The following is a 6,332-nucleotide window of genomic DNA, read 5'->3' on the forward strand; positions in this document are numbered from 1 at the left end:
GATCTTCACACAATGTACACTCACTGCTCTGCTTTCCTGTTGCTACCAGCCTGGGATATAAAACATAATTAAACAGAAATGTTTAACAGATTTAATAAGGTTTCACCTGAGGCACAAAAGACAATTGTATTTTTAACATTGGAATGTTTCACATATTCTGCAAATGAATCCCAGGTGTGGGCAGTACAATGTGGTCCAGGGTGGGATTACTACCCTTAAGAGTTTTGTGAAGAAGGCAGATATGAAAAACAGACCCAGAACAACTGGGATGTGGAGGGGGCTGTGGGAGTCCAGAGCAGGGAGCTCATGTGTCTTGGAAGAAGTTGGGATCATGAGGGCCTGGTTCCTCAGACCTGCCCATGGGCATCACTTCAGAGTGTGTTAGCAATGTAGTATATACCCTCTCACCCGCCCCCCCCCCCCCAACGAGCCAGACCTACAGCATCAACTTGCATTTTAACAAGATCTAAGGATGACTCCCATGCACATTAAAATTTGAGAAGCATTACCTTGAAGAACACCAGAGATGACACATAAAATGAATCAGGAAGGATGAATGGTTTCCCAGGTGGGGTCTAAAGGGATGGCATTAGAGGGAGGAATAGCATAAGCAAAGGCATAGAGTTGTGAAGAGAAATTATAGTAGCCCTCCTCCCCTTTATCTATGGGATATATTCCAAGACCCCAGTGGATGCCTGAAAACATATATATATTTTTATCCTATGCATACACATCTTTTCACTTAAAGAGAGTACTTTATGGTTTTTCTTGGGCAAATCTGAATTGCCAGCATCACTACTCTTATACTTTGGGGTCATTATTAAGTAAAATAAGGGTTCCTTAAACACAAGCACTGTGAAACCACAAGATAGAGCAGGATGGTGTGAGAATTCATCACTCTATTCAGAATGGAGCACAATTTAAAACTTAAGAATTGTTTATTTCTGGAATTTTCCATTTAATATTTTTGGATCAGGGTCAAAGTGCAGAAAGCAAAACCACAGATAAGGAAGGGACTCCTGTATTTAGGAAACCACACAAAGCTTTGGTATGATGGTACATTGGGGAGTGATTGATGGGTAGGGGACTGGAAAGGCTGGCAAAGACAGCCTTAGAGGGCTGTCAAGATCAAGGATAGCTTGAGGGGAGAAGCAGAGTTTGCCACCTCAAAATATGCCTTTGGGGGGATATTGATTGTTTTAAGTTTGTTATTTTAAGAAACAAGAGTCAAGAAGAACCTTTGCCCTCCCTAACCACCTAAAAGAATTTAGATAGAGGACCTGCTCCAGTAAGGGAGCCATCTTCATAGATAACTATATTTTTATATAAACTAGGTGTGATAAAAGGGAGGGACCTAGCAAGGCCCCTTTGATCAAAGTCCTCACTGAGTCCCACTGTTAAAGTTGGCTCAGGAAACATTTGCTTAGCAAACATTTGCTTTCCATCATCATGTGAATTGCCTTCCTGCCCTTTGAAGTCCCAAACCACAACAGTGCCCCCCCCCACCCCCCACATTCCCTTTCTCCTTAGCTCAAGAGGGCAAATAAGCCTTAACTGCTCCATTTGTCCTCTGGCCCCCTATCTCCTTATTGAACTCCTGTATATACATATGCAGCAAATTTGGTTATTTCTCCTGTAACCTGTCTCATGATTAATTTGATTGTTATTCCAGCCAGAAGAACTTAGGAGGGTAGAAGGAAAATTATTTTTTTTCTTCTTTACACTTTCTTGCTTCATCAGAAGGGTTTGATTTTTTTTTTTCAAGTAAAATTTTTCAGTAGTTTGTGAGCCAAATACAGTCCCTGCTCTCTAGTACTTGGATCTCGTCACCTTAAAGATGCCTGAGAAAGTGGTGCACCATGGAGAGGAGGAAGTGGAGACTTTTGCATTCCAGGCAGAAATTGCTGAAGTCAGATGAGTTTGGAAGACCTCTTGGCAGTCAAGCACTTCTCTGTAGAAGGTCAGTTGGCATTTGGGGCATTGCTGTTCATCCCCCATTGGGCTCCCTTTGACTTCTTCGAGAACAAGAAGAACAACATAAACTCTATGTCCATCATTTATATATCTATATATATAAAAGCCAAGCGACCAGAATGACGGAATGACCGGAACGACCAGTTGCTTTGACGCACACTGTGGCCCCCAATCACCCCCCCTGATCAGGGGGTGGGGCTGGCTGGCCAACCTCTCACATCCCACATCCCCTCCCCCTGGCTGGCCCTGCCCCAATTGGCCCCAATCAGGTGGGCTGGCCTCTAGTGTGGTCATAATGGACAGCTGTGATGAGTTGATACCAGAGTACCTGAACTTCATCTGTGGTGTGGTTGACTCTAAGGACCTGCCTCTGAACATCTCCCAAGAAATGCTCCAGCAAAGTAAAATCTTGAAGGTCATTCGTAAAAATATTGTTAAGAAGTGCCTTGAGCTCTGCTCTGAGCTGGCAGAAGACAAGGAGAACTATAAGGAAATCTATGAAACATTCTCTAATAACCTAAAGCTTGGACTCCATGAGGACTCGACTAGTCGGGGATGCCTTTCTGAGCTTTTGCACTATCACACCTCCCAGTCTGGAGGTGAAATGACTTCTCTTTCAGAATATGTCTTTCACATGAAGAAGACATAGACGTCCATCTATTATATCACTGAGGAGAGCAAGTTGCCAACTCTGCTTTTGTGGAACGACTTGGAAATGGGGCTTTGAAGAAGTATATATGAAGGAGCCTATCGCCGAGTACTGTGTGCAGCAGCTCAAGGTGTTTGAATGATAAAGCTTGGTCTCAATTACCAAGGAGGGCCTGGCACTACCTGAGGATGAAGAGGAGAAAGAGAAAATGGAAGAGAGCAAGGCCAAGTTTGAGAATCTCTGCAAACTCATGAAAGGAATCTTGGATATGAAGGTTGAGAAGGTGACAGTCTCCAATAGGCTTTTGTCTTCACCCTGCTGCATTGTGACTAGCACCTATGGCTGGACAGCTAACATGAGTGTATCATGAAAGCCCAGACACTTTGGGATAACTTTATAATGGGCTACACGATGGCCAAAAAGCACCTGGAGATCAACCCTGACCAACCCATTGTGGAGACTCTGCACCAGAAGGTGGAGGCAGACAAGAATGACAAGGCTGTCAAGGACCTTGTGGTGTTACTGTTTGAAACTGTGCTGCTCTCTTCTGACTTTTCACTTGAGGATCATCAGACCTACTCCAACTGCATCTACTGCATGATCAAGTTAGGCCGAGGCATTGATGATGATGAAGTGACAGCAGAAGAACCCAGTGCTGCTGTTCCTGATGAGATAACCCCTGAGGGTGATGAGAATGTCTCTTGCATGGAAGAAGCAGATTAAGAGTTTCTACTTGCAGACCTTGAATCCTCTATGTAGTGTCTTCATGGCTCCCCCAGCAGCCCTGCATGGCCCTAGTCCACCTGGTTTCCTCTAACTGATGTTTAGTAGTTTTTTCTCTCCTGTCTTTGCCTAAGGCAGGTTACAATGGCCTCAAGCCTTCTCTTCTCATATTTGACATTAGCTTTGGATGTTGTGTATTGTTGCTTTTTAAAATTTTGTTCTGAAATTAAAGTATGCAAAATAAAGAAGATGCAGTTTTTAATTTTTTTCAAGCATACAAAAATATAAATAAAAAGTATAAAACAATGAAGGTAAAAAACAAATTAAACATTACAGATACAGCCTTCTGTGTATTCCCACTCACCTTCATTCTATTCACCTCCCTTCTTCCTGGACCTAACTATTATTTTGAGTTTGGTGTTTCTCATGCATGCTTTTAGTTTTTATACAATATTTAGATACAGAAATAATATTGTTTTGCATGCTAGGTAATGATATGTATTTTACAGCAACTTTTCTTACTCAACATTATGTTTGAAATCTATCTATGGTAATAAACAAGGCTTTAGTTAATTCGTTTTTAACTATCATATAGTACAGAAGAATATATCACTATTTATCTGTCTAGTCTCCTAATGATGGAATTTTGTTTCTGCTATAAACAATATTTAAATGAGGGTGTTATGGATCTCCTTGTGCACATATTTAAGTTTCTCTGAGGAACATTTCTAGGAATGGAGTTGCTGGGGCATAGAATGTACACCCCTTCAGTTTCACTAGACAGATTGTTTTCTAAAATGCTTGTACCTACTTACACTCCTACCAGGAAAGTATGAAAGTTCCTGTTTCTCCACATTCTAACACTTAAAATTTTTTGCCAATTTGATGATAGTGAAATGGCATCTCATCTTCAGTTCCTCAGTTACTAAGTAGAGCATGTTATCAGGTCCCTCTTTTGTAAATTTCCAGTTAATATCAATTGCCTGCTTACCTATTGGGTTGGTTGACTCAAATTGATATGTAGAGTTATTCATATTTTCTGCACACAACTCCTTTATTAGTTTTCTGTATTTACAATTTTTCTCTCAGACTTTGGTTGGCTTTTTCATGTTGTTTATGGTACCTTTTCTTGTATGCAAGTTTTCCAATTTCAGTGTAATTGAATGAATCTATGTTTTCCTTTTTATCTTGTGTGCATATCTTAGACTTTATTTCCTATGCAGATGTCCTATATTTTTCCCTCTAAGGGTTTTAAAGTTTTGTTTTCCACATTTGAGTCTAATTTTATTTTCTCATATTATCACTTGTCCCATGGCCACCTATTGACTAGTCTATCCTTGCCCTCTGAGTTGTAGTGTTACTTACTTTCAGAGACCAACATTACCTGGGTGCATGTTCCATTGCTGTCCTGTCCCACCAGTCTGTGTGTCTCTTCCTGCTCCTATGGCAAACAGTCCTATTGACAGAGCTTAATGATAAGGAATGACATCTGAGAAGGTGACATTTCCAATAGTCCTGGTGATTTTGACCCTGTGTCCTTGCACACATACTTCAGAGTTGTCCTGTAAAGTTACACACAGCAGTCACTGAAGTAATTACTTTCATTTCACTGAACTTATATAATAATTTGAAAGAGATTTGGCATTTTTAAGACGGTCATCCCATCCACAAACAAGGAATAGCTTTTCATTTAGTAGGTCTTATGTTTTTCTATAAAATGTTATAATTTTCTAATAAAGGTCATGGAATTTTTAGATTTTTTTTCTTCAATACCTTACCTTATATTTTCTATTGCTATTATAAATTATTAATTTTAAATTATACTCTAGGTTTTTTTTTTTTATTTGTTTTGCAGATGGTTTGTGCTTTCAGAACAAGTAACTTAAGAGTTGACCATTATTTTTTTAAAAAATATATTTTTATTGATTTCAGAGAGTAAGGGAGAGGGAGAGAGAGATAGAAGCATCGGTGATGAGAGAGAATCATTGACAGGGGGTCAAGCCTGCAACTCAGGCATGTGCCCTGACCAGGAATTGAACAGTGACCTCTTGGGTCATAGATTGATGCTCAACCACTGAGCCACATTGGATGGGCTTGACCATCTATACCAGTGGTTCTCAAGCTTTCTAATGCCATGACCCTTTAATACAGTTCCTCATGTTGTGGTGACCCCCAACCATAAAATTATTTTTGTTGCTACTTCATAACTGTAATTTGCTACTGTTATGAATCTTAATGTAAATATCTGTGTTTTCCGATCATCTTAGGCAACCCTGCTAGCAGTTCTCAACCTGTTGGTTGCGACCCACAGGTTGAGAACCGCTGCTATAGAGCCTAAGACCATCGGAAAACACAGATATTTACATTACGATTCATTAACAGTAGCAAAATTACAGTTATGAAGTAGCAACGAAGATAATTTTATAGTTGGGGGTCACCACAACATGAGGAACTGTATTAAAGGGTCACAGCATTAGAAAGGTTGAGAACCACTGATCTATACTAATAAAAGGGCAATATGCAAATTAACTGTCACTCTGTGACAAAGATGGCGGTGCCCACAGCCACAAAGATGGCAGCGCCAGCCGGAGTGACGGAGCTGGCTGGAGCCAGCCAGAGCAGGCGGGACATTTGGCTTCCTTTGTCGCCCCGGCGACAAAGGAAGCCAAACCTCCTGCACACCCTGGCCAGCCACTGAGGGCCAGCCTCTGGGCAGCGACCACGGAGCCAGCCGGAGCAGGCAGGATGCTTGGCTTCCTTCGGGCAGGACGCTTGGCTTCCTTCATCACCATGGCAAACCAAGCCTCCCACACGCCCCAGCTGGCTGCCGAGGGAGTGTCAGGTCCTGTCAGCCCCACCGGAGTACCCCAGTCCTTTGAACCCCACTGCTTGCTTCCTTTCCATTTCTGTGACCCCTGGATCAGAAGTGGAAGCCAAGAGCAGGGGGAGCACCAGGAATGCTGAGAATCATGGTTCTGGTGCACAG

At 41.7% G+C, this 6,332-nt stretch overlaps 1 pseudogene; it reads left to right on the forward strand.

The window, feature by feature from the left end:
* The first annotated feature begins 2,269 nt into the window (after positions 1-2,269).
* LOC103301275 (heat shock protein HSP 90-beta-like) lies at positions 2,270-3,556 on the forward strand (annotated as a pseudogene).
* Positions 3,557-6,332: the final 2,776 nt, after the last annotated feature.

The sequence above is a fragment of the Eptesicus fuscus genome, chromosome 7, assembly GCF_027574615.1.
Source record: "Eptesicus fuscus isolate TK198812 chromosome 7, DD_ASM_mEF_20220401, whole genome shotgun sequence".
Lineage (NCBI taxonomy): Eukaryota > Metazoa > Chordata > Mammalia > Chiroptera > Vespertilionidae > Eptesicus > Eptesicus fuscus.